The 25,179-nt window shown below is 41.4% G+C and overlaps 1 long non-coding RNA gene and 3 other non-coding genes across 4 annotated transcripts; all 4 read right to left on the reverse strand.

Moving 5' to 3' along the window:
* Positions 1-10,939: 10,939 nt before the first annotated feature.
* trnay-gua (transfer RNA tyrosine (anticodon GUA)) lies at positions 10,940-11,028 on the reverse strand. The gene is given in 2 exon segments: positions 10,940-10,976; positions 10,992-11,028. It is a non-coding gene; the product is annotated as a tRNA-Tyr (tRNA).
* Positions 11,029-11,378: 350 nt separating this feature from the next.
* LOC148670799 (uncharacterized) lies at positions 11,379-18,071 on the reverse strand. The gene is made up of 3 exons (XR_015936647.1): positions 18,032-18,071; positions 13,331-15,885; positions 11,379-12,638 (listed from the first exon to the last, which is right to left on the reverse strand). It is a non-coding gene; the product is annotated as an uncharacterized LOC148670799 (long non-coding RNA).
* Positions 18,072-19,497: 1,426 nt separating this feature from the next.
* Positions 19,498-19,586, reverse strand: trnay-gua (transfer RNA tyrosine (anticodon GUA)). Its single transcript is given in 2 exon segments — positions 19,498-19,533; positions 19,550-19,586. It is a non-coding gene; the product is annotated as a tRNA-Tyr (tRNA).
* Positions 19,587-22,232: 2,646 nt separating this feature from the next.
* Positions 22,233-22,304, reverse strand: trnat-cgu (transfer RNA threonine (anticodon CGU)). Its single transcript has one exon. It is a non-coding gene; the product is annotated as a tRNA-Thr (tRNA).
* Between the last annotated feature and the right edge of the window lie 2,875 nt (positions 22,305-25,179).

Genomic DNA, 25,179 nt, shown 5'->3' on the forward strand with positions numbered 1-25,179 from the left:
CACTGACCAACTGTGCTACTGGACTTCTGTAAGGCAGGCTTCTACACCGATTGTAAAACTGGCACAAACGTAGGGCGAAACACGGGGTTTTCGCTGTGGATACATCTCCACATGGGTGAAAGGGACAGTAAAATAGTAAGGTAAATAAAAGATACTGAAATATACAGTATGTGCTCACTGTAATGTAGGAAGAGGTGGTCAGACAAGCAAAACAGCTTTGTGGATAAGGTGAAGTGACATTGTTTTGTGTCAATTAGCCCACGAATTGTGCTTCATGTGCCTTAAGCTGTGCAATTTGTATGGTTGTTGAATGAGATTGGTTTCTTCACAAGCCCGGTCAATTGCCAGAGGAGAGCTTGCCGACACACTCCTTCATGAAGACTCTCTTTAAGATGATTACACCTTTCATTGTCAAGTCGCCTCCTTTGCATACAGTAGTAGCACCAACACTAAGAGAAAGGATGAGAAATGGCATTTATCAAATGATTGCAGTGTTTGTTTGAATGAGGATCCTTGTGTGCTGAACTGGCCTCTGGAGAAGTGTAGTGCAGTAAAGGAGAAGATTTGTGTCACTCAAGGCTGTAACGGAACAGAACAATACAATTACAATACTTTTATGAGAGTAAATAATACTGGTGCATCACAGTTCTTATAATGGTGAAAACAGGAGCAACTTCTCTACAGTTTTGACTGAAGTATTTAAACGGCAAGAAATAATATCACTATGCAATTAATTAATGCAATTGAGCTCCTCTAAATGTTCTAGTCTGATGAAACAATGTATAGAATTAGGTGACAATATCAGAATTCATTCAAATACACAAGATTAATTTTCAGCAGCAAAAATACGCTCGAAAATATTTTACAAGAAAGAAACCTTACATTCACCTAAATCAACATTCACCCTCTACGTTAGCAGAGAACAGTAGGACAGTTAGTTAGTGTCACTGGACACTCTGTCACAGAGGCTGATCTCTTCAGACTTCAATGAGTCTTCCAACTTGTCATAGCTGTTGAAGAAGCACCTGTTGAATCTCAACCGAAATTTCCTGAGAAATCGTTCAGCGAGCGATTCCTCCCTCTGGACTCTGCACTGAGCTGAAAGCTGCGCGAATTCCTCACTGTATGTCCTTTACTGTTACATGCGCTCTTGTGTAGATTATCTACTTGGAGAAATGTGACAAGAACACATCAAACTTTTTCCATATGTGAAGGAAAATGCTAAAGAGCCTGAAAACTTTGAACATTTAGGTTTGCGTGCTTTATATACTGTATATTCTTTACTATACTTTACTTTCCATATTTAGGGTGGAGCAGTGGCTCTGTGGCTAAGGATCTGCGCCTGTGGTTGTAAGGTTGCTCGTTCAAATCCCTCTGCCAGCAGAGGAATCCTACTCCACTGGGCTCCTGAGCAAGGCCCTTAACCCCAACTGCTCCAGGGCACCATACAATGGCAGATCCTGTGCTCTGACCCCAGGCTCTCTCCTTATCTGTGTGTCTCATGGAGAGCAAGCTGGGGTATGCAAAAAGATCATTCCTAATGCAATAAATTGTAAAGGGTTAATAAAGTGATGTTATTATTATTATTCCTTACAGCAGAGCAAACAAATTGTTACAAAAAACACCAGCTAATGTCCACCAGCGGAATTAACATTAATATACTGTAAAGTGCTGTTACTTGGGAGTGTTAATCTACAGATAAATTAAACAAATGGCATTTATAGCTCTAAAGAGGTTGACATAGATGTCTGTAACAGATCTTTTCAGTTCATTGCTGTTCCTCTGACTTGGTGAGCCTGTGGAATTTTAAAAGCGTTTTGCTTGCCTCTCATGTGGTCTGTGTACCAGTCCATTAAGAGCCGCACTATCACTGTGTCGTGTGTGGTCCTACAGAACTACACAGCTATCTACTGGAGTCGTCTTCTGTCCGTTGCAGTTGAGAACAGATTTAATACGGAGCTGCGCAGAAATTTCTGCGGCAAATATCGCTGCAGAACTAGCCCGTGCACAACAACGAAGAGAAAAAGAAATCAATTGTTCAAACAATTACAACACTCGTCCTCTTACAGTGGTCTCATGTTATTTTTCTTGCCATAAGAACAGTGGGATTGTTCAACTGTATTGTTCCCCAAATGGTTGAATAATAATAATAATGATAATAATAGTGGTGGTAGCTGATCGTTCTTGTCTGTGGCCGAGTGACCTGTGTGAATACAGTATGTTGATTTATTCTCCTCAAGGCATCACTTTAGCAATTCAAAGAGTGTGGGTTTTAACCCATTCAGTGCTTATTTCAACTAACGCCATGTTCCTTTTTCTAGGTCTTCAAATAGTTTACAATGTAGAGGTATCTTTAGTAATAAGAAAAAAGCTGCACCTCGGAGATCCATCTCACAAAAGCAGACTTCTTAAAGTGCACTTGAGCTGTAGAACCTGAAGGAGTTCTCTCTCCTGGATATTAAACATGCAGATAATGAAATCAGTGATTTATGATTTCTGCAACCTTCCAGTAAATACATCTAAGACATGTAACAAACCCATTGCGCAGCTCCAGTGGCACAGTTGGTCAGTGCCTTGTACTTCTATAACAGTACATAGTGAAGTCATGCTGAGGTTGTGAGTTCAAGCTTGTGGCAGTTTTGCCTGTGATTTCAGCTGCAGAAACTTTCTGTTGGATTTAGGTTGGTTCTTCTGTTACTTTTTCCGCTCGGTGGAGCTTTATTAATGCAGGCACACCTGCTTCCTCGGCATTTTATTTTATCGCTGCTCACAAACCAACATACTGCAGACACCTCTGATACTGTCACTGCTTGTGGGCCACATGTTCCTGCTGTCAGCCTGCTATACCATGCTCATGCGCATCTAGAAACATTACTGCTCTAGTACAGGAGCGAAAGACTAAACGAAATTGCACACACTTTGAAAAAATCACGTTTGACAAACCATAGGATGACAAGAATGGGATTCTTTGGTTGTTTGAGTACATACTGTAAATCAAAGACACTGCGTTCAGCATATTCACATCAGGCACTCGGACAGAGATAAACCCAGAGAAAGTCTTCTCACATTTTAATCTGTAACTGCAGGATTCAACAAATTGTTAATTATCTCAACTTCACTTACAATTTTTAAACAATTTACAAAGCCCACAGTGGATGACATTTGGTTCCGGCACACATCAGTTGCTTGGAATATCATTGTAATATTTAATTTGCTTTCCTGTCACACCAATTTATTAATAATGAAGTTAAGCAATACACGTTTGTTTAAAACATGTCATTTATTATTGATACAGTTTCATTCTGTCTTTATTAGGAGCTGTATCACAGCTAATGCATGTAAAGCCTTAAGTATGTGATACTGAGAGTTCAGTTATCCCAGGGAGTGAAGAGAACTGAAATTTAGTAAATACATATTTTAATAGAGTGTAAATCTTCAAAGTGTTCTGTCACTTCAAAAGCAAATTACAGGAGCAGGGATTAAACCCTCATAGACATTTGCTTATTGAGCTTAAGTCCAACACCTTAACCACTCAGCCATCCCGAAAAACAGTTTTAGCCCTGTGTTACACAGTTCATTGAATATATTTGTTCATTGACTATATTAATTTAATATATTTGTTATATTTTTGAATGGAATGGGACTGTACACTGGTGGTTCCCAGGGGAAACAGGGTTATTGAGCCATTGGGTATTCTGAGAATAAATTGGGTGGGTGAATGTAACCGTGTGGTAAAGTAAAACAGTCTTCTTAGATGAAGCGCTACAGATGCAGCCCCTGAAAGTGTATAAGACTTACATTTATAGTACTGCTGACACAAATGGAGCCTCTACATCAGACCGAAATAGCGATGTGTTCGCTTAGTTGTGCGTAGGATCTCCTCATGAATCTGTCTCATTCATCAGTGGAAATAGAAGCCATCACTGTAAACTCGGACGTGATGTTCCACAGATGTACAGTGTGCCTTTCCTCTTGTTGTATTCAAGAGTACTCACTGTGTGAGCTCCTCACTGCGTTTCCTTTTCTTTTCCTGTGATTATCTACGTGGAGTGTGGTGACAAAATAGTCTTGAACATTTTCGGTTTGTGAAAGGAAACACTAAAGAAAATACAAGTGATTAACTTTTAAAATATCGACAGTACAGCTAGAAGAGTGGAAGATAAAATACGATTTATAATTAAATTCACAATACACTTAAGGAAAACACAAATGCCCGAACAGGGTCTTGAACCCTGAACCCTCAGATTAAAAACCTGATGCTCTACCGACTGAGCTATCCGGGCTCTAGACAGTGAATGACACTGTCGTGATCCTCGCAAGTCACATGTCTCTTCTTGTGCCGAAGCGCAGTCATACAGTACCTGACCCGTCTGGAATGTCTACTGACAGACTTTAGCCAGACGCGACGGCACCACTCCCAGTAGAATGAGTGAGAAATACAGCATGACATGGGGCGGTAAGGGGCTCCCACAATTCATCTTTCCTCACATTACCGATTTTTTCAATAGCATTTTGACCTTTTTTCACATTCAGATTTTTTCGCATTTAATAAGATCTTTTAATCAACAACATTAAGAACGAAAACAAATGGAACATTTTTTGGAACAACAATTAAAAAAACTTTCAATGCCTTGGTTCTATAAGTGTGCACACTTTTTTGTTAAAAATTAAAAAAACATTTTGTTAAAATTCAATAAATAGTCTATCAGCAGCAGGAAATTATTCTGAAAGTAATTTTTTTTTATATCATAAACTGTAAGACACGAAGAGAGTTTACAGATCGTATCCTTCGCTTTGTCTTTTAAATTAAGCGTTCGGGGTTCAAACCTGTGTTCGGACTGTTGTGTTTCTTGAATTTCTTGTAATCATCAAATGTCGTTGTTTTTTTCTCGGTTGTACAATGGAATTCGTGCAGCTTTCAGCTCAGTGCGGAGTGCAGAAGGAGGACTCGCTTACTGAATGATCTCTCAAGAAATCCCGGGTGAGATTCAAAAGGTGTTTTCTTCAACAGCCACGACACGTCTGAAGACCTCTGGATTTCCTGAATATGACATAAAATTAGTTCAAATCATTTGGTAGTTAACAGAACTAAATGCTTTAGAGGTACATTTAAAACAGCAGAGCAACACCGTAGCACTTCGAGTTTGCCAGAGTTTAATTGTGTGAACTTGGCTCTCTATGAACATGAGCAACGAGTTCACATTCAACAGAAGATTGCAATGCGAGCACAGAAATATAAAGCACCTGGAGATGCCGGGATCTCATACATGCAAAGCATGCGCTCTACCACTGAGGTATATCCCCAACAGACTTATTAACGGAACTGAGATGTGCTGATGGTCTCTGAACACAATCCACCACTAACGAAGGATGCCTGCAGTTTCCCACTTTTGTGTTTCCTCTACTACAGAGTAAATTCATTGGAATAAAGAAATAATGAAAGAAAAATAACCGCATTGAAGCTTCCAGAGATTGGTTAAAATGAATCCGTTATTTTTATATCCAGTCACACGGGCGACGATGATTGATTTATCGACGGGGAGTGCTTTTTTACCTCCTCACTCGACTACCTTGATTAAACTACGCATAGAACAACAGCAGTACTGATGATTCTCATGGACCGACTTGTTTTGTACAACTTGAGTGATAAAGTCCTGTCTGCAAATATTGTAGAAGAACGAAAAAGGGCAAAACAACACTCCAACCACAGGAATGGTAACAGGAAGGATCATGTTATTTAATATGTCCTTTTGAGATGCCTTGTCAACGCACACAGGCGTTAGAGCTGGACAAATAATTGATAGTGGTGTTTGTAAACAATCATGGAACATTATTTCTAAACCAGGAAGAAAGGAGCAGACTTAAACTTTAAGAGACAGAAACGACACCTTATCACAGCTACATTAATTAAAATGACATCACAACAAAAGAGCGAAGCCTTGAGTGAATCAAATTAGTTTTAATTGGACGTCTGTCTCTTCATAACTTTGTAGGTGAGAGGGAGGATTGCGGAAATGTGCCGGTGTTTCTCAGAAGTGCGTTGGTGGTATAGGTGCCTTCTAAATAATTGAACCGGGTTTGAATCCCGGTAAGTGCATTCCCAAATCCTTTCAAGAAAATCTGTGATCCGGTAACGTATCTTTTGAAACTAGCATTCAAGGTAGGATACGTGTTCTTAAACACCAAAACACTCTATAAGGAAAAGGCAGATCTCTGTACACAAGACGGCAGTGCGATCTTAGAATTCCTGTGTTGTTGACGGATTCAGACTCCTTCTCAGAGGTCTTTGCTCGCCAAATAACTTTGCAGCTGAGGAAGAGCACCCCGGAAAATACCAAACACAACCAGCGAGCGTGTTGGTTGCTCTTGCTCTTAATGCAAGGAGCTGTTTTTTTTAACTATTATTAGCCAAAAACAGCAGCACAGGTAGGTCACATTTGTGATTGTGTCACTTCTCTGCTTCAGCAAGGTCAATAAAAGACTCTGAAAGTAGTAAAGCAAAACTGAACTCAAAATCATATTAGGAATTCTGAGCGATATATCCATACAGGTAATCCAATAAGAATGTTGAAATATTTGAATATCATCTCTCTACATATTTCGCTGTTTTTTACCCGGAGTAAAACTATTGGATTGAAGGAATGCTAACCGCTGGGTTAAATGTATAGTTGTTACTTGGAGAAATCTGTAAACTCGTGATCTTATATGTTTTAAAAGACAGCACAGGAAAAAACTACAGTGCTGATTATTTTCCGGAGACGGAGCACAGATGACCTATCCGAGCTGATTGATAAAGCCCACCCAGTGGATACTCTAGCAGAACGTCAAAGAACATTCACCTCTGTATCTAAAGAAACCACAGGAACAACATCAGGAAGCACAATCAATTCCCCTTTTAAATCTTTCCTGTAAGGTATGCTATGTGAATTCATGAATTTAATCCTTTGATCTCTTTTGATCACGAACAAAGTATTTCTGATGGAGCGCTATGTTCAAAGATTTAATAAGCTTTACCCCTGCCAACGATTCGGCGTGAAGAATTAAAAGTTTCACAGACAAAAGCAGCTCACCACCACAGCCAATATTACCGTAAATGTACTTGCCGGTACACTATCATGTGCACTGCCTCAAAAGTGATCTCGGCAGATGTTGTTCCCTATAAAGCTGAACGTGCCAAAGAGAATTTCTGTTGAGAAAACAAAATATTTTTTCTGCCTTGATGTTAAGCTGACAGCCTGTCTTTTAGAAAGTCTATCTCTAAACACCTCCCGCAGCCTAACAAAAAGCGCTTTTACTGATCGTATTGCAGGTCTTAAAACATTAACATTTGGCAGCGGTGGGATTCGAACCCACGCCCCCAGAGAGACTGGAGCCTAAAATCCAGCGCCTTAGACCGCTCGGCCACACTACCTTCCTCCATATTCATCTTCCTCACATTGCTGGCTTGGAAAATGGCGGGGGCTTCAGCTCTTGTCGTCGGATCTAATGATATCATGACATGTGGAAGTGACTGCACCTTCATCTTCCGAGATGCTTTCAATAGCACAAACGCTACTTTCACCGGCACAAATATAGCAATAACGAAGGAGGTGGGATTCATCCCTTGTGCTGTTTGTAGGGGTGCAACTCTACGGTGATCTGCTGACTTGAAGAGCAAAAATCAAAATCCTCTGCTATTACTGTTGCTTTTTTCATAGTTTCTTCAAATCCTTCATTTGAACGTCGATTTTGAAGGATATTGATGATAATACCACATAACTTGTGGTTTTCTTGTGATCGCCAATTTTATTCAAATACCAGCCTTTTTTACAGTTCCTTGCGTGTTTCACAGGGTATAATAGCCCCCCTCGCATCCTCAACTAACATATTTTAAAATTACAATAGATTATACAGCATGCATGTTTATATTTATATTAAAATTAAAGTAAATATACAAGAATATATTCAGTGCTAACCCAATAATTCTTGTCAGGTTCTCCAACAAATCTGCGTTGTTATTTTAACATGTTTCAGCTGAGGGTGCAACAGGAGTATAAATGAATTTTCCCGCCAGCCATTCAAAGACCAAATTCCATGAGTGAACATTATTTTCTCAGAAGTTGCCGGCATTGGACTTTGCCGGTGATATTGAATTATGTCCACAACTGTTGTAGTAGTTCCTTCTTGAAGTTCGACACGTGCAAAGCACTCGTAATATCATAGGTGTTAAAGTTCACTGAGTCTATTCGAGTCATGGTGTGTATCCCTGCCTATCACTGGAAGACGGGTAGCTTTTTTACACTCAGATTCCAATCTTCAATGCTTTGTGTGAGAGCTTACATAACTTTCAGTTTCTCACATTTTCTGACGACTGTTCCAAAGGAGCACCCTGTCAATTCCGAATACTTTTCAAAAATCTGCTGCATGTTTGATTATTGTCATTTCATTTAGAAAAAGTTCAATATTGATCATAACTAAAGAAAATAATGATCACGAACAAAAAAGGGATAAAGATGCGAGTCGATCTTGAATCACAGCTGGGTGACACGGGCTTCTGTTCTGATATGGTTGTACGAGAAACAGGAGGAATCGCCAATCTCCTATAGAACATGAGTTGAATCAGGAGTCATTTTGTACACTCATGCATATGTCAATGCCTGACCTACATCGTAAAACTAACATTAAGTTGTCAGAGAAATTCATTTATATACAAACAAGAGACAGACCAAGTAATAATTCTACATTAGTTCAGGTGGGTAAACCTGAACTAACTAATAAACCTATTAATAATTCTACATTAACGTGTCCTGCACTGATCAGACTAATTGACATGGTCTAATTCAGAGCCTGTGCAGTTCATGCTAATTACAACAAGGACAGTTCTGAACCCTCATCACCGAACTGAGCACAAGTTCAGCTGTTCTCCAGTTTTGTTACGCATGGTTTTTCATTGCAATTGAGTTCAGAGCTGGAGCTGATCTCCAGACAGTACAGTGTTTTGGGTAAGTTGTTGAAATTCGCATGAGGCTGCAGACAACTTACCCAAAGTGTTTTCTATAGCTTTCAGGTGCAGTTCATTTATATAAAAGAATGTAAGTGGTATAAACGCAACAAGCCAGACGGCAGGCCAACCTATAATCTTCTGACGCGAGGCCCGACGCGTTATTCATTACGCCACTGACCCTGCTATTGAAGTGCTAAAAAAAACACGTTTTCTACATTTTTGTCTGTTTAAAAATCACTCTCTAAAAAAGACAAAGGGTTTGTGTGTCGTGCTAAAATTCCGCTTCATTTCGAATGCAAATAAAAACCGTTTTGTTCCAAGAAATCTTAAATTTGTCACATCCTTCATACTATACTTCTCTCTTGTATTAGTAAAGCATTTTGATTAAAACTGAATAATATATGAAAGGTTTCATCTATACACTTACACATAATAAGTATGCGAATAAATTCTCAGAAGAAGCCGCATCTCAGGTATTAGAGAGATTTAAAATTGGATCGGAGGATTTAGAGCCCAGACTGCAAACCAACAGCTGACACAGGTCTTTTATAGAACCGTTTTGATTTCCTCTACTTTGTCCCCGTGACGTCATTGTCCTGATGCAGCCGAGCCCGACACACGTCTAGTTTTTTGTCGCTGGGCGCACACCCTGCGGTCCATGCGGATCCTGATACCCCAGTACAATGACGGGGACACTAAACTGTAAACAGGTGCCGTCCTTCGGCTGAGACGTAAAACCGAGGTCCTGACTCTCTGTGATCATTCAGGAGAATGGTGGCGGTGGAGGGGAGTCCCCGTTACCTGTGAAGCGCATTGAGTGGCGTATCCAGAACAGCGCTATATAAGTGTATGCAATCATCATGATGATGATGATTATTATTATAATGTAAAATGCAATAAAAAAGTCAAACTTTGATTCAAAATAGATAAATGTAAAAACTGATAAAGCTAATGCTTTTCTCAGGGCTATATCTACTTTTTTTTTAAAAAGCGAAGTCTGTTACGATTGTGAGAGTTAGAGAAAGTGTACCACCGGGTGCCTTCATATCGTGAGCGTCAGTCTCGCCCGTAGCTGCGAGAAGGTTAAAAGCGCCCAAGTGATCTGTAGACGATGTTCGGGGAAGAAATAATTCTGTTTTCAGCACAGGGAGTGAGAATGAGCTCAGCCCGGCTCCCAGCAGAATCCATTCTGGTTTGGTTACTGTTAGACTGTGCGTCTGAGCCTCTTTGGATCGCAACGTAAAAAAAAACAATTACTCACATCGTGTGACTTCCACGACAGAAAGGAAAGATATCGCTTTAAAAAATCAGAACTGAAGATTTGGATCCTTGGCCTCAATTTGATCAAATTGTTAAAATAATAATTATCAAAATATCGGATTGTGTTTCTGCAACATTTCGTGCATAGTACGCCATTTTTATCTAAAACAGTCACAACGAGGGCTTTACATGCAATCTGGGGTATTTTCCCCTTTTAGATTTTTGCCACTTTATATCAAACCTGTTATACTCCCAGAAGTGCACAGTAGCTTGTACTTAATAAAAATGTACAATTCACCACTGCTATAAACAGATGTGTGCCGTGTTTGCCTTTGTAAGCATTTGTTTAAAAAATAAGTTCACAATACGATAAAAACACAGAAAGCACAAACTTTATAATACAACGATACCAAATCAATACCAAATCATTATACCAATTAAGTAACTATCCTTTGAAAACAGAGAACACCTTTATATCTACAAAAAACTTGACATTTGTATGTATTTTTGAATTACAAAGCAGACAGTGTAGTCCCTTAATTCAAAGATCAGATCTTGGCCAAAACAAGACAATCAGACGTGGGCTGAATTCGGAACAGGAGCCTTTGCTTCGTCATTTATTGAGCTTTTGATCAATGTCTGAATGAAACAGATTAGCTTTTTTTAACTCTTTGATTAAATTACACAAAAAGCACCTTCCTTCGAGCCGGAATCAAACCAGCGACCTAAGGATTCCCTGCTGATTCCACTACAGTCCTCCGCTCCACCAACTGAGCTATCGAAGAGATGCCACGGTATTGCTCTCTGGCACATACTGCCCAATGAAGTAAAATGTGAAATGGGTGATTTAAATCCCACTCCGACATCAAGTTTCCAACTCGTTTCCTTAGTCTTGTTTACCTTGAATTTAAGCTGTGGCAGTCCAATCTCTCCTACCTATTCTCCTGTGTGGGACACCTCCAGCAATCTCTTCTCCTGCAAACCGCCTGTGAGCTGTCTCCCCGCTGCCTCCCTGCGCTGCTCCGCTCCCCTCTGCCTGCCTGACCTCCAGTGCACCCTGGGACTGAGGGTACCTGCTCGTTTCATCCTCCATCTCCAGGCAGTTCTTCACCATGTTCCCTTCGCTCCCGCACCTGAAGCACTTCATCGATTCCGAAGTAGCGAATACCACATAATCACAGTTGTCAATTCAAAATTTAAGCGCCACATTGATCACTTCCAGGGTTTTTTTCCACCAAGATCACGTACACTTGTCTTCAGAAAGACATGATTTGCTTTAGCTGTGGTGCCCTGCAGCCCAGAGGGACCCTCCTCATCAGAGAGACCACCTATCTGTACCGGGACAGCTTCCTCTCCAGCAGCTCGTTCCATATAAACAGAGGCACGTTGGAGAGGGCAGCACCAGGGAGAAGGTACCGTTCAAGACAACCCCCTTCTCCACCGGGGTGTTTGCCAGATCAGTTGACTGTAGGAAAACAACTATCCCTCCACTCATGCAGGAAGCGGACTTGATCTTGCAGCCCACGACCTCCCCAACTGTACATATGCACCTCTCCAGTGGACAGAACTCCACGGGGGAAATTTTAACACCATGGCGCCACGCAAGCTTCTCAAATGAGAAGTCTGGAGGATCAGAGCCCCCAGAGCTGCCTATGGAATGAAAATAAACCAATTTTTTACCAAACCCTTCTTTTTCTCCCCCCCAAAAAATGACAAAGAAAACACAAACCAGTGAACAAACACTGCCACACGATTCAAACACTCCAAGGCTCCACCCACCCACTCACTCAGTCTCATGAGAAAACACAGTGAGACAGTGAATACACGCACTGACTGACTGGACACTACAGTACATTAACACTGCACTGAGTGAGAGAGGTTAATAATGGCTTTCTCCCCACTGCAACTTCTGTGCCTCCACTTGGGAGATATTTTGTCTTCTCCCACTGAATGATACCTCTTCCTCCAAATGACTTCTTTGTCTTACCTGCCCAACTTTATGATCAGATAGTAGAGAGACACACACTCCCAGTCCCAGTATGAACTACCCTCACATTACCATCACTGGCTGGAGTCATCCCTGTTCTTACTGGGAGCTAATCATTAACATCACTGCTGCAGTATGCTGCTCCATACTGGTACTGAATAGGTTTTCAGACCTACAGCACCCCTTATCAACCCAGCACAACCCCGGAGCCAGGACCCTGTGTGACTTTCCATAGACTGTCCCCTGTTCATGGTGTATCAGATACACTGCAGTGTTTGAGCTGCTCCTCTCTCTGCCTGGTGTTGTCTCAGGGGTCAGATTGTTCATGGGATGCCCTTGACACAGATGTCTCAGCTGCACGCACATTCTTGTAAGAACCCCCCCCCCAGCTGTCCTTCACCTTGAGCCCTGGAAAAGGAAAGAGTGGGAGAGAGTCCTGTTCATTAATCTCTCTCTCTGCAGTGTCTGTCCTCACACAACATTCAGGCAAGCAGGGTCACTGATATTACTCCCAGGTCAGCGCCTGCTGTCCACTGTTAGCCAGCTGACTGTTCTGTGGTAGTGAGAATGAGTGCCCGGTTTCTGGTACTCAATCTCTGTACTCATTCCAGCTGACAAACATTTCTGGAACCTGCAGTACTTCCATTCTCTCCTTTGTCTTCCTGTGACATCGTAGTCCTGAATTATATCACATACATATCTCTGATTAATCCGTCAATACATTATGACCAGTATGACCACATGTTCTAAAGATACCAGTCCAGTCTGGAGAGTCGCAGACTGCTCTGTCAGTGCCAGTGTGAGTCTCATTATAATATCCAATAGCTAATCCAGCTCACAGCAGATTGCTGGATCAGGTAGCTGCTGAACAGATAGGTAAGAGAAGCAAGTTTAGCCCATCTAGCCTGTCTATCCTCTCCTCTCACTCAGCGAACAGTTTCTGAGGGAGAACAGGTTTCAAAGCTCTAGGTAACCTCCTGTTCAAACAGGAGTACAACATAGCCAGGTTCAGAGATGAGCAGGCAGTCAGACACAGCAGTACGAGGCCAGCATCTTATTCATGAGACCACTAGAAGTTGAGACTGAGGTGCTGAGCTTACCACACTGGAGCTGGTCTGCTCTCTGTTTCTTGTGCTTTTTATCTTCTGCACAGGGCAAACATAGTGGCAGGCCTTTGGGACTTGAGAGGTGGGTTCTCCCCTGTGTTTCACTCCTCTGAAGTTCAAGCTTTCAGTACTTGACAAGTCTGGTATCAGAAATGGAAGAGTAAAAAAAAGTAGTAAAGTCCAAAAACGCAATGCAAAAATTCTTAATCAAATAAACAAGCAATAAGTCCAAAACACGGTAGAGGGCAGTAGAATAAGGCAAACAAATCCAAAAACAAGAGGCGAGAGTGAAAAACCACGAAACAGGTAAATGTCAGTAATAATCCAAAAAAGAAAGGAGTTGGAGAAGTATGCGCACTACAGGAGCTCAGGGAGACTACCACAGTGAGTGAGGAACAGGGGGAAGAGGAGAACTGAAATAGTGAAGGCAGGGAAAAGTGATAGGCTAATCACTTACGGCGTGAGCATTTGTGAAAGAGTGTGCACCTGGATATGTGAGAATGAGTGGAATGCGAGCATGTGGGAATAAGGGTGCATGTGGAATGCGTTATATTTGAACACTTTGCATCTAACTTTCTCCAGCTCCACCCTGTAGCAACAACCCTGATTACTGTTCATGAGCTCCTGGCCCCTCTTGTTTCCAGTGGAACCTGTGTGGAGCAGCAGCAGAACCAGAAGATGGGGTTTGTGTTTCTTTATATTGTCTGCTATTGTAAAACAAGTTACCACTTCAGGATAAAGAATCTCCCTCTTTGTCCCTTATTCCCAGGGCTGAACCTGTTTCTCAGTTGGGTGCTCAAAAGCTCATCAACAGCCTTCTAGATCAGCAGTACTGTACTGGGTACAACAGGCCCTGCTGTGAGAGTGGGGGATATGTTCTTGTAGAGCTCTAATCCTCCTGAACTGCATCTCTCCTCTCCCAGTTACTCATGCAGTTATGTCAGTCTATAAACTCCAGCGGTACCCTATTGCTCTTGTTCAAATTATTTTAAAATGCAGTGGGTGATGTTTTCATGATACATGACAAAGGGGTTCTTTTCCTTCAGCTCATGTAGCCTCCAAGGCAACCCCATGTACACAAACCCATATAGAGTTTGCATCAGTGAGGTCAGTAATGAGCTCAGTCAGACCCAATCCACTGCTTTCACCCCCAACACCCCTTAACCTGGGCTTTAACCACTACCTGTTGCTCCTCACATTGAGTCTTTCACCACCACAATATAAATGAAATGAAAGAACAGTTTTTTGTACCATGTTCTAGTTTTGTGGGCCAAATTGTAATCCTTTATAAGAGCATCCAAAAAATCCACCCCCATGTGCTGATTGTAGTCCTTGCCATTCCTATTCCCAACACCATCCTGAACCTGCCAAGACCCATCGAGTTTTTTCACCTTGTGATGGACTGTCTCCACTGTATGCCTTGTGGATGGTACTACACATGGTCACCCATGTGTGTCCATCCACTTGGTGAACAGTAGTTCTCCAGCCCTTATCCAGCGCAAGGAGCCCCTTTCAGCCTTTTTAGGATGTTTTGTTTTGTGCAGGGGAAACCCACATGGTTCTCTCATATCATGCCACAGGCACCAAATTTCATTTTGAAGAGGTCCCGGAAAAGGGCAGAGCTGGTGTAGAAATTGTCAATGTAAACATTATAACCTGTACCCAGGTATGAAACTTTCAAGAGGTTCAGAACTAATTCATAGCTCAGCCCTTTTCCGGTGGCAAAGGGTGATTTTCCTGTATAGATTGAGAAATCACAGGTGTAACCTGTGGAGGCATCAGCAAACACGCACAGCTTGAAGCCCCACTTAGTGGGCTTCCCCTTCATGTACTGCCTAAAGCCTATTCTTGTCTTTGAGGCCACCATCCTTTCATCGACAGACAGATTATATCAGGGCTGATAAAATTATTTACATGCTGTAAGGATGGAGTCTAACAGGCGTCTAAGGCAGCAAAGGGGGTCATATTCTGAGGTCCCGCTTTTTAGATCACTTTCCCTGTCCTCCTTAGGATCCGGAAGGTGAAGTGTCCAGGATATTGCCTCAAATTTTGATTTGGTCATAATCGACCAGCAGAAAGGAACATCATAGGGCTCCCTAGGACTCCAATAGGGTCTCATATTATGAGATGTGAGGAGCCCCATAAAAATAAAAATTCCTATAATTATACAGGTCCACTATGGACACTGACTGTCACTCTGACTTTGAACCCTTTTGGTTGTCTGCATTTTTGTTCATGTTATTGCACAGTATGCACATAACTTCCATGCTAAAAAAACAGCTGGAACAAATCTAACGGAGAGTATGTTTTGGAAGTGTCCAGCTGGACACCTGGTGTCCATGCTGGACTGAACCTAAACTTTTCCAATGTCACATCCTGCTCTGCTTCAATCTTCCACCTGTCCTCTGGCTCTTCCGTTGGTGGAGGGGCTTCTTCTCTTCCTGCCCTGAACAGGTCTTGTGGTCTGGAGTGGAGTGGGAATCTTCCACCCTCTCTTTGGCCGAGGAATCTCAGCACTTGAGGGGGTGGAGGGTTCTTTGATATCCTCACTGAAAAACAAAAGGAAGTTAGAAAAAAGTACTGAAACTAGGAATGAGTTTCATGGTTTTATTACTGACCAACAGCCTTTGTTGCTAGGTGACAAAGTTAGGGCAAGAGGATAGCACTCCACATGTGTAATGATTGAGCTGCAGACCAGTGCTTTGGAGAACGAGCAAGCTTTGCCTAGCTATAATTGCAGAAGGGTGTTAATTCACACTTTAGTGCCAGGTGACCAAGGACCCCCTCTGATCTTCTAAAAAAAACTAATAAATATGAATAGAAATATAAAAACACAGACAATAGTGTTTTAAAATCATGTCCAAGGACTTTATGAAGACTGTAAGACGCAAAAAGCAGCAGTTTCAGAGGTTTGTAAACAGCCAACAAGGAAACATAACAGCTTTGTACTCAAAACTATGTAGCGGCGAGGCTTAATAATAAGGCAGAATTAAGTGTTTCTGAGCTTCCCAAATGAGGCCCCATTTCTCTGTTCATCTCTGTGGTGCAGCCACAGCGAAACCATTCATGCAAGATGTTTTCTTTTGATAAGGACAGCTCCCAAAGGGGGATGCACTTAGCTAAGCCTGGCTATCATGATCAATGGTCATCCATTGGCGCCTATCTGTCTAGGGAGTGCCAGTTGGACATCTGGACTGCATTACTAAGTGTCAGGAGTAAGTGACTCATATCTCACCTTGATCAACCAATCAGGGACTGGTAGGGCCGAGTAACCCACGTGGGACTCTGATGCCCATGGAACTTTCAGCCAATCAATGAGCTGAAGTTCCTCCAGGTAAAAACAGGCAACACAGAGAGCCTGAGAGATTCAGGGAGAGTCAGTAAGATTCAGTAAGATTCTGGAGAGGATTCTGTGGACTGTTCTAAAGGGAATTCAAAGGAGAATTCCAGGGCAGGACGGCCCAGGAGCAGAAGGCTCCCAAGGGCAGGACATTCTCGCAGCGCGCCTCCTGACCATCCTGAGACTCAGCCCGGACAACCACGGAACGGCCAGTGTGTCCGAGTGCCAGAACTTTCCTTTGTTCTAAGAGTCTAGAGTGGAGGTTGCCAGAGAGTAACCTGCAGCAGGCCTCGTGAACAGGTCGGAACTGTGGAAAGCTGAATCACTATTCAGAACTAGCTCTTCATCAGGAACGAACCGGTCCTCTTCCTGACTTGCTGGGACCCACAGTCATCTTTTCTCCTGTGCAAAAACTTTGCTAGTTAAAGCCAACAATGAGCATCAGCAGCGCACCGTCGCAAGCCGCACAGCACAGCCTGGCACGGAGCCAGAGAGCGCGGATTGGACAGCAACAGCCTGCAACTGTTTCTTTGTGCCCGCAGGAGATCTGAATCCCCAAAGATTGGATGAGTATTCAACTTCAATGCATTACAGCTCGAGAATTCAATTGTTATCCAAACCAGTTGATATCAATTTAATTCCTAAGAGTTATGTACTTGTTTGAGTATCTAATGTAGACGTTGTAACCAAGTTCATTTACGAAACGGTCTTAATGAATGATATACTGAACGTATGTCCTCTTGATGTGTAACTCTTTGTAACTGATTGAATATATACCTTTTGTATTCTGATAACCCTCTCAATAAGATCTGTTAGGTTTACATGCATATTCTATGTATTAATAAATGTATCCTCGTGTATTAGTACCTGTGTGTGCGCGTTGTTTGAGTTATGTCGCATGGTTGGATTCTAAAGCCATCAAAAGAATCAACTTTGTGATTTACTGCTACAATTAATAATTGTCTCAGTAAATGCCCAAACCCTACAGAACTGGTGCCTTCAGAGAGCCACTATGATTACATATTTGGCGTCCCTGAACCGGTTTTCCCTACAACTATAATAGCCAAACGTTTGTTTTGTCTGCATTGTCCATGAGACTCAGAAGGATTACCTTTCAATATTTGCAGTAAAACAAAAACATGCAAAGACTTTCTTTGCAGAAAACAATATTTGCAAATCTAATATTTCTTTGTTTCTAATAAGACTCAAAAAGACCACTCATATTCACAACATATAACCAATAAGCATTTCTCATTCCCATATATACAGATAACGTTCGATCTAATGGTGTTATTGAAGTTTATAACTAATAATAGCAATGGTCTGGATTGTATAAACAAAACAAAAATACTCACAATCCAGCAGTGGGTCCAGTCCTTCATCAAAGGCGTCTTCAGAAAAAGAAGATGCACATCTTAGTCTTCCCATGAATTGCCCGAATATATTTCTTCAAGTACCTGAGCAGCCGTCTTTTGGCTTTTTCGGCACTCTGCTTGCCATTTAATTTTTGGGGATAAACCCTTCTGTTTACGCAAAAGGGCGATTAGGTGCGCTCTGAGGAAGTGCATCTGGGAAGATGCGCTCCTTTTGGTTTGGTTTCAGATCGCCCCAATTTATTGAGCAGCTTTATAGACCCACTCTAAATTTCTAGTGGTCAAACATTCACTGATTGACAACCTTTTCCACAAATCAAAACAGCAAATAGGCACAGAAAAACTGTTGCGTTATTTGGAAGAAGCCACAAGATTTTTAAAGGAAGCTCCAATGAAAAAGGTATGCGGATCCTATGCAGACGATGGAGCAGGTAGATATCTGAAATAGGCGTATAATCCGAAACGTCAGGCGAGATCGTGGTCAAAAGGCGAAAGGTAGTTCGTAAACCAGGAGATACGGAGATAGACGTACAATCCAAAACAGAAAGCGAGGTGTAAGGTCGAGGGGCAAAAGGGTAATCAAATCAAATCAAATCAAAGTGTATTTATCAAATGCACAACAATATGGTGTTCAGCAGTAGTTGCTGTCAATGAAATGTATTTTTCTGCGAGCTCAAAAAAATTACAAGAATCACAAAAATCACAAAAATTCACAAGAACACAAAAATCACAAAATTGAGGTTACATTTTTGAAATGGAATAAAACTCAATATGAGTAGAGCTGTTATGTGTCCAATATATACAGTTATGCTGAATATAGTGAGAATTGTGTGTCCATGTAGCCATTACAGGTGATTTGCATAGGAGCTACAGGTTGGCTATTTAGCAGTCTTATTGCCTGGAGGTAGAAGCTGTTCCGTAGTCTGTTGGACTTGGACCGAATGCTTTGGTACAGTTAACCGGACGGTAGGAGGGAAAACAGTTTGTGACTGGGATGACTGGGGTCCTTGAGAATGGACCTGGCCTTCTTCAGACATCTAGCTGAGCAGATCTCCTGGATGCTTGGTAGCTCACAGCTGGTGAGAAGCTGCGCTGACTTCACCACCCTCTGCAATACCTTGCGATCCCGGGCGGAGTACTTCCCATACCAGGCAGTGATGCAACCAGTCAGGATGCTCAAATTATCAAATTATTAAAATAAAAGTTATTAAAATATCAGATTGTGTTTCTGCAACATTTAGTGCACAATACGTCATTTTAATCTAATAATAAAACAACAGCCACAACAAGAGCTTTACACGCTGTCTGGGGTATTTTCCAATCAGACATGAGGTGAATTCAGAACAGGAGCCTCTGCTTCGTCATTTATTGAGCTTTTGGTCAACGTCTGAATGAAACAGATTCACTATTTTAACTCTTTGATTAAACAAAGTACACAAAAGGCGCCTTCCTTTGAGCTGGAATTGAACCAGCAACCTAAGGATTCCCTGCTATTACCCACTACAGTCCTCCACTCGACCAACTGAGCTATCAAAGGGATGTTGGTAATTGCTCTTTGGCCCATACTGCCCAATGTAGTGAAATGTTCCAGGTGATTTAAATCCCAGATTGACATCGTTTCCAACTCGTTTCCTTTTTATTTACTTGAATTTAAGCTGTGAACCAGGATTCTCTGTATAAACTTGCAGGGATATTAAAAAATGTTTGATGGGGTATCAATTATTCGGAAATGGACTCCTTTTTTTTCTTGGGGGATCATATTAAAGATTTCATTTGGATCTACAAGAGGATCACCATGAGGAACAAAACTAAGTTTCATTCTGTGTTTATTAGAAGCATTATCACAGCTAATGCATGTAAAGCCTTTAGTATGCAACAGTGAGAGTTCAGTTATGCCGGAGAACTGAAATTTAGTAAATCCATATTTAAACAGATTGCAAATCTTCAAAGTGTTTTGTCACTGCAAATATTATTACAGGGGTTTACCAGCTGCCAGACGTGCTTGTTTTGGGATTATTTCCAATAAGTATCCCATTAGTAGTTGTGTGTCCTTACTGGTATCTTTTAAACATTTGATTATATACAAACGGGACAGAGACAAAGTAATAATCCCATTTTAAGGTGTCTTGCATTTTAATTTACTGAACAGATAAATTGAAAGGCTCTGATTCAGAGCCCCTGCAGTTCGTGCTAATTAGAACCACAACAATGCTCCTGAGTCCTGGGCATTACACTGAGCACACGTTCAGCTGGGCTCTGACTTTGTTAAGCACGACTTCTTGTTGCAGTTGAGCTCAGAGCTAGATATGATCTCCATATTCTACCGCAATAACTAGTCTGAAACTTAGTAAATAGTACACAGTTTTTAACTGAAGTCAGGTTGTTAAAAAATTAAACCAGCACCCTGTCACCGAAACTTACCCCGGTCTTCCGCGCGACAAGCAGGGGTACTCAACACTGTACTAACAAGGAGGGGTTGTCCGCAGTTGAGCGCGAGCTCTGATTACTGTCAGCAGACATTTCTTCATTTCCAATGACGTTTTCTTCTGCTCTCAGCTTTTTACCGGTCATAAATGCTCAAGAAGTAATTCATTTGAATTTGAAGTCTGTCTCTGTTACCTTCGGTCCTGATAAAGAAAAGCCGTGCGTGGGAGACTCCGTCTCTGAAGAAGTTTGCCGTCACCCTGCAAGAAAAGAGAGCCATCATTCACCGAAAAAAACACTAAGACAATTAACATTAAACACGTGAAATGCGAGATGTTGTGGAAATGTTTTCTACTTAGAGATTCTGTCGTTTCTACTCTAACGAGAGAGGCTCTTTTTCGGAAGTAGGATTTGAACAAACGTCTCCAGGGGAAACTGGGACCTCAATGCAACGCCTTAGACCACCAGGCATCCTGTCTGTAGCTCTTATATTGCATTATATGTTTTATTTATTTCTACTTGTTGATAGGAAAAAAAGTGAAATCGTGTAATTTGGGAAATGTATTTTTTTCATGGGGAAAACTAGCCTGAGCAAATGTAAAGTTAAGAGCAGCGCTCAATAAAAACCATCAGAAGCCGAAAGCGCTTCTTATGCGGATCAGTATATTCCGATGCCGGTGGTTCTGCAGAAGAAATAAGAAAAGCCGAACTGAAAGCACTGTGTTGCCATTACGGGTACTTTGGCTGCAGCTGCTTTAAGATCTACTCAGCTGGCACAGAAAGTTGTATGAGGTCAGACAGGTTTGCGCTGTCTAAATAACAGTGTGCGAATTTAAACTTATTTAAACAAGACTATTTACAATGTAATACATGCTCCAAAAGCGTTAATACTGCACTGGCTGCTATTTGAAACACCTTTAGAAATGACGCGTAATAGAGATTGATGCAGCTGGGTTTTATGCTTCACAATACATTGCAATCAGGAAAATAAACCAATTAGAAATATGCCTTTGAGTTTGAGTTTGGCTCTTCTTATTTCTTCTGCAGAACAACTGGTATGGGAATGTATTGATCCGCATAAGTAGCGCTTTCGGTTTCTGATCGTTTTTATTGAGTGCTGCTCTGAACTTTACATTTGCTTGTGCTAGTTTTCCACATGAAAAAAAAGAAATTTCCCTAATTACATGATTTCACTTTTTTTCTTATCAACGAGTAAAAAGAAATAAAACATATAATTCAATATAAACGCCAGAGGCAAGTTGGCTGGAGGTCTAAGGTGTTGCGTTCAGGTCGCAGTTTCCCCTGGGGATTTTGTTCCAATCCCACTTCTGATAAAGAGGTTTTCTCGTTTTTCTCTTTGAATAGACAATCAAGTTCTAAACAAATTTCATATTGTAACGCTACGGGGGCTCAGGCAGGCGCCCTTGCCGCATCTGGTCGGCCCCTGCACCGTCTGGGGCTCGAACCCGGGACTTCCGCGTCTCTCTGCAGCGACCTAGACCCGTGAGCTAAAGAGATATCTCTCTACAACCCAGTAGCTGTAGTCCTGCTATCACAGGGAAGGGCGGTGACGTCACCTGCTCTGGTACGCCGGCTCTTACACAGTGCCTGTCGGCCGTAAGCGTTACAATATATTAGATTTCCGCAATACGTTTTGGCTTTAACAGGAAACTGTGCACTTCCACAGAAAGAGTAACAAGAGGAGACGTTTCCATGTTACTTGTAGACTTAGATAAAGGAACGTGGCGGTGAATGAAAAAGGCACAGACGGGATTCGGACCCGCGATCTTCGGTTTACGAGACCGACGCCTTACCACTTGGCCACCGTGCCGTCGCTGGGAGTGGGGTCAGCTTACTTTATGTTGAATCAACCCTAGTAATTTTACTGTTGTAATAGAGGAACAAGAGGCGCAGTCGGTAGAGCTTGCGACCCTTAAGTTCAAAATCGTCGATTCATGGGTTGTTTGTGTCCTTTCTGATCCCTCTAATCTTTTAGTAGGACAGTGCAAGCAGGACGTGATAGGGTACAGTGACTCCCAATGTCATATGAGCTTTGTGTAATTTAGCTTTCTTAACGCTATGGGGCTCGATTCAGATATCGCTGTGAAAGCAAGGGACGAGCAAAGGTTTTTTCTAAATTGAGGGTGATCTGCTCCCGAGTAATTATAAACACCTGAGCGTTTACTGTTTACTGTTGTGTTACTGTGATAAAGGAAGACCGCACTTTATCAAAATACTGCTGCTTCCTAATTTTACATAATGGTATTTAGACCGGGGAGAGTGACTGCATTCCAAGAGGCTAAAAGTTGATTTCACAAAGCCCCCATTTAATAAAATACATTAGAAACCGCAAGGAAAACAGTATGTTTTAATAAGTCTTCTCCTGGTTTTATATTATTATAGTCTTTCACATTTGAATGCATACCTTACCGAAAATCTTACCTAGATTACAGGCAACACAAACAGTTCTTAATGCACAAAGTCTATTTATAGTTGACTTTCTGCTAATCACATCTAATAGTTCATGAATCTTCCTGCCCATCATGTGTCTGCTAAGCAGTTTCTCCATTTTCCTCCTCCTGTCATTGTCAGCAAGCACATCAAGATGGGAAAATGTAACAGGGAAAAAGAGTAGCTGGTAGGAGTGGGATTTGAACCAAAACCTCGATCTAGAGACAAGAATACCCATGAGAGCTAGAAAAACACAAGTCTTTGATCATGGTGCTTTGGTGGTGGTGGAGGGGAGTCCCCATTACCTGTAAAGCGCTTTGAATGGTGCTTTAGAACACTCAACCATCCTGACAAGTGATGGATGAATGGAGGTGTATTGAATACACCAGTAGTTCACCAACCTGAGTTGCTTTGCTGGAGAAGTGCCATGTTACATGTTGTAAACGTCAAACGTACAAACGTGTTGTACTTTCCAACCTTTGAGTAATATTTTCCAGAGCTAGGGCGCAGTTGTCTTCACAATCTGGATTATCTCAAAAGCAATGATGTCTGTGTAAAACAGATTTTATTTTCGGGAACCGACGTTGTATTGCATATTTCTAATTGATTTGTTTTCATTATTGTAATGTATAGTGGAGCATAAAAAAACATCTGCAAAAATCTCTATTACGCGTCTTTGGCATTTCAAATAGTAGCGAGAGCGAGGATCAAACCCCCCTCTTGGCGATAGTTGCCTCACGCTCTGAACAACCAAGTCCTGCTTATTCCCGCTGTGGGTCGTGGATGGTGTGTTTTGGTATTTACTCGAAATTACGGAGGATACATGGGACTGCATTTACCTGATAACATACCATGATCTCTAGTACCTAATGAGCTTTGATAATTCAGCTTGCTTATCGCTTTGGGCTCAATTCAAAAGTTGCAGTGAAAGCAGGAGCTGAGCAGGATTCTGTTTAAATGGAGCCAGATCTGTTCACAAGCGGGGAAACACTCCAGCGTTTACTAATTGAAGACCACAATCCGCTAAAACACCCCTGTTTCTTAGACTAAAAGAAGCTAAAAGCATTTTTGAACATGGGTTATATTGTAAATACTGTTATTAAAAAGCTTATTCGCATACTGTCGGTTATTTAGACGGTGCAAAACAGGCTGCCCTTATAAAACTTTCTGTGCCCGTTTTGACAAAGGAGAAAGTATTTTCTGATGGAGCGCTATGCGAAAAGATTTAATTAGCTTTACCCCTGCCAATGATTCAGCATGAAGAAGTAAAAGTTTCAAAGGGAAAAGCAGCTCGCTAACACAGCCAATATTAAATGTACTTGCCGGCACACTATCACGTGCATTGGCTCAGAAAGTGATCTCGGCAATGTTCCCAAAGTAAAGCTGAAAGTGCCAAAGAGCATTTCTGTTGAGAAAACTGCCTTGATGTTAAGCTTAGAAAGCCTGTCTTTTAGATGTTCTATCTCTAAACACCTTGTGCAGCCTCCCAACAGACTAACAAATATTTTTTTTGAGAAATGGGCACACACCCGGAAGACAATAACGTTTATCTACATTCGAGTATGTGAATAACAATTTAACAGAAAAAAGTTTGTAAATGAGATTTTGCAAAAATTCAATAAATCGTCTATAAACAGTAAGAAATTATTAAGAAAGTAAGATATTATTTTATTTTATAAACTTTAAGACAATGAAGAGAGTTTACAGGTCATCCTTCGCTTTTGCTCTTTCAACTTAAGCGTTCAGGATCCAAGCCCATGTGCGGATGGTTGTATTTCTTAAAGTAACTTGTAATCATCAAAAGTTGTTGTGTAGTCCTTCAGTTCTTTCTCGAGTTGTACCATGGATATTTTATACGATCAATACTTTTCATGATCATTTGCATTTTCCGTTTCAAACGGAAAAAGTTCAAAGTGTCCTTATAACTGTGCTCCACATCTACACGAGAGCGCTTGTAAGAGTACAGGACATGCAATGAGGAGTTTGTGCAGCTTTCAGCTTAGTGCGGAGTCCAGAGGAAGGACTCACTCGCTGAATGATCTCTCAAGAAATTCAAAGGGTGTTTTCTGCAAAAGCCATGACAAGTGTGAAGAACAGAACGCAATGTTTTGGAGTTACATTTAAAACAGGAGAGAACACTGTAGCACTTCGAGTGTGTCTAAATTTAATTGTGTAAACCTAGCTCTCTATAAACACAGACAAGGAGTTCTCACACAACAGAAGATTGCGATGTGAGCACAGTAATATGAAACACT

This window comes from Lepisosteus platostomus, chromosome 5 (genome assembly GCF_059453375.1).
Source record: "Lepisosteus platostomus isolate fLepPlt1 chromosome 5, fLepPlt1.hap1, whole genome shotgun sequence".
NCBI classification, from domain to species: domain Eukaryota; kingdom Metazoa; phylum Chordata; class Actinopteri; order Semionotiformes; family Lepisosteidae; genus Lepisosteus; species Lepisosteus platostomus.